Raw genomic sequence first — 4,022 nt, 5'->3', positions numbered from 1 at the left:
AACTTAAAGTCTATTCTTTTCAGTTAGCTTTCTCTTAACTGTTAATAAAGTCACAGATTAAAGATTTCTTAAACAAAAATTTATTTTCGCATTCATTGCACGAAAAACTATCAGCACGGCTGTTTATACTATAACTTTTTTTAAAATAAGCTCAAATGTATAAATATCTGAACCATCTTTTGCATATTAATGTGAAGCACGTAAGCAAAATCCAATTCAATGAGGAATATTAAAAATCCAACAACTTTGAAATAACACAAATATAAAAAAAGCTTGTTTTTTTAAACGCAATAATTTTCTCTATTTACCGGACACATTTAAAGACTGATAGTATTTGTATGTTGCATAAAATTGGTGGAGTGACTAATTATTCTACAAATGTCACTTATACATGTGATGTCACAAACATTAATTATCAACAAAAAGAAAAGAAAATATAATTTTTTCACTTTTTAAATTATAATTTTCTGTGCGTTGCAAGTAAATTTTAGGAACATTGGCAATGGCACTTGCTCTTGTACTCCGAATTTATGTAATTCGACAAAGGTCATCCAGAAAGTAAATTTTTCATAGCACGTAAAAGGAAACAAAACACCGCAAGCAAATCTTAGGCAATGGAACTTTCTCTTTTACTCCAAATTTATGTAATTTTACATGGGTCATGCAGAAAGTAAATTTTTGCAGCACATAAAAGGAAGCAAAACTTAGTTACCTGCAAAAATTTATTGCAAAAGATACAACAATATTTACATTTATTTCTCAACTCAAAAACCACCAGAATTGTAACATTCTGTGGTAGATTTATAGAAACTTTTTCATAGTTATCTACACATCTTCAACTGTTTTAAAAGCGATTCCTGCACAGTAGTTTCTTCAGGTGCAAGAACGGATGGAAAATTTAAAGTGTGTTGTTCCATGAAAACATTCGTCAGGATAGGGTGAATTCCGTAAAAAACATGCCGCTGAAATTTCACAAGGTGGTGTTTGACCATTAACCCTATTGTCCCAACCTGTTCTTGAACCTGAAGAAATTCCTGTACGAGTATCACTTTCCCACAGAGGAAGATGTGCTGAAGCTGGACTGTTATCACTCCAACGGTTCTTGAAAATGAGCTAAAATATTGTTGTATTTTCTGTGATAAATATCTCCAGGTAATGTTTTGATTCTTTGTTGGGTTGTGGGAAACTGATTTCCTATGTGATCCTTGTACTTTAGAATTGTGTAATTCTTTTGTTGCCAAACATTTTGAAGAATTAAAAAAAAAAAATCTAAATTCTTTTATCATTGCTATTTAAAAAATACTCTTATTTCAAACAGAGCCATTATTTACATTGTTTCGGGCATATAAAAAATTTGTAAATTGTATCTGTACCTTGTACTTGCTGGCTTCAGTCCAGAGTGTGTGTGAAAAATGCAGCTAGACTTTGTTACAATCTATTGTTAGATTACAAATTGATAAGAAAATATTTATACATGCGTATTTGTACACCTTTACAATCATTATAATTTTTGTACCTATTAAATGTAATGATGAGATTCTCCTAAAAAAATGAAAATAATTTTTTCATGTTTGTACCCTCATAACATATGATTGAAAATTAAAACAGTGCTGTAGTAATATTTGTGTATTTATTTCAATAACTAAATTCTTAACAATACAATATTTTTCTTATGCGACATTTGTTCAATTTAAACTGTAGAGTCTCAGAACAGTGAATTTCAATTTAGAAAATTTTTACTTAGAACGTCTAATAACATTTCAAATGATATTTAACGTATTAATAACATAATTGTTTCAATAACTAAATTCTCAACAATATATTTTTCTTTTGAGGCATTGGTTCAATTTTAACTCTGTAGTTTTCCAACAGTGAAGTTAACCTTATAAAATTTTTAATCGGAATGATTCTCCATTTAACAAAGTATTCGTTATAACAAATTAAGGGTTAATTTTTTATTTTTATAATTTTTAAGTTGGAATTTTATTTGGTCTGTGCAACCAATGTGCTCTTACATTTGCTCCAGGGGTAACGTATAAGAAAAGAAATATTTGTGTTCATTTCATACACTCTTTTATAATGTGTATTTATTTATTTTTGAATTAAAAATAATACAATGAACAATTTTTTCAAAAATCTATAAGTATTATTTTTAATTAAGAAAAAAATACCGAAATAGGTTGCGAATAAAATAAAATTTGTGAGTAAAAGTTGGAATAAGTATACAACCAACATGCCTGTTACATTAGTATACAACCATTATACCAACATTAGTATGCAACCAACATACCTGTTTCTGGAACCACTGCCATTATTCATTCCAAAGATAGCGTATAATAGTAGGTATTTATTTCGGACATTCTTTTTACAATACGAATTTTTCTATACTTTTGAATCTATCATATCAACTAAAAACTTTGTAAAATTTACTTTACAGCATGACCAGATACATATTTTGTGCAGTTATTAGATATAATTTATTTTCATTAGACCCTCATAAAGACAAAATGCTGTGGAACAGAATTATTTTTTTTAATAGAATAATCCAAAAAGGATGTATTCTCAATGAAGAAAATGAGTTAATACAATCAAAAGTAAAAAGCTGAGTATGTAAAAAAAAGTTAAAGGAAGAAAAATTGGGTAATATAGGGTTAGTAATAAGCCATATTTTTCAAAGGTGATATTTTTATTCCTAACTGTTCCTTATTATTGTTTCTAGATAAATACTTTAAAAGTTTTACAAGATAACACCACATTACACAGCATTCCCTTATTTCTAACTAGGGAACCATTGCGTTTTTTAACCATAAATACTCTTCTTAAGAGTTTGATAAACATGACTTTATTACATGGTCCAGAGCATTTTAAGTAATAACTTTAATTACAGAATATGAAAATGAAACGCTAATATTTAGATAAGTGTATGTTATGGCGTTACTCATGTCGCTATTAGAGATCTGACTGCAATCACGGCAACTATCTAAACAATTGCCGTGAATACACAACAAGTAAACTTGCCATGGCAGATAGTCCTCTCATTGGTTGTAGCATAAAAATTAGGTGAGAGGTACCAGGTCAGGCGTTGTGAATGTCATTTGCAGGGGTGCCACTCTAAAAAAATTCCAAGACTGAACTTATTTTTTGACTAAATAATACTGTCTAGCGTTGTTTACCAAACTTTTAGAAATTTATAGCTCACTGACACCGAAATTTTTATTTCCTTGATAATAGCCTGGCCTACATATTAAATCATTTGATTATTTTTCCTATAATTTTTTTTCCTTATTTTATGTTTTTTTAGCAAACAAAAAGAAAACAACAGCTAACCTTGTATAATTTTTTACAATTATTACTGAACAACCTGAAACCATTCATACCTCTATTTGTCACTTCATTGTTATTTATTTTTTGTTCTAGCATTATAATTTCTTTCTTTGTTATTAAAAAAAAATCTTGATTTAACTTTGGTCAGCATGACAATAGGTTAAGGTGAAGGAATCAAACTCGAGCAGATTTAGATTCAGCAATAGTACAAATTTAATTACGCAAGTAGATGAAGTTCACTTAATTCTATTTCTCAAGACTTTAAGAATAAGATTTAGCGAAGCTGACAAAAAGAAAATAAATAAAAGTCTTGACATTATTACCATATCATATGTTTTCATTAAGATATCATATTACTTTTTTATTTTGACAAAAAAAAAAATTTTTAATTTCCAAGGAAAAAAAAAAGAACATTTTATTTAATTGATAGAATTTATTAGTCCATTGATTTTTCTCAAGACTGATTTCAGTCCCCAGGACTGAAGAGTGGCACCCATGGTCATTTGGTTGAGGCTAAGTTTACTTTGCATACCTATAAGGAGCAATAAAAGAAATATCCACAAAATGGGCTTAGAGCTTGGTAACGGTTGGGTGACATGATGTGTTAAAAAGTATGAAAATAACCAAGCTAACACTTTAAAATGCAGAGGATGCTTCTACCTCAAATAAGAAAAGTTTCTGAGTAATATGACAAGCAG

Source organism: Parasteatoda tepidariorum, chromosome 1 (genome assembly GCF_043381705.1).
Source record: "Parasteatoda tepidariorum isolate YZ-2023 chromosome 1, CAS_Ptep_4.0, whole genome shotgun sequence".
NCBI classification, from domain to species: Eukaryota; Metazoa; Arthropoda; class Arachnida; order Araneae; family Theridiidae; genus Parasteatoda; species Parasteatoda tepidariorum.
The sequence above is the reverse complement of the archived record's forward strand: the minus strand, read 5'-3'. Positions refer to the sequence as shown.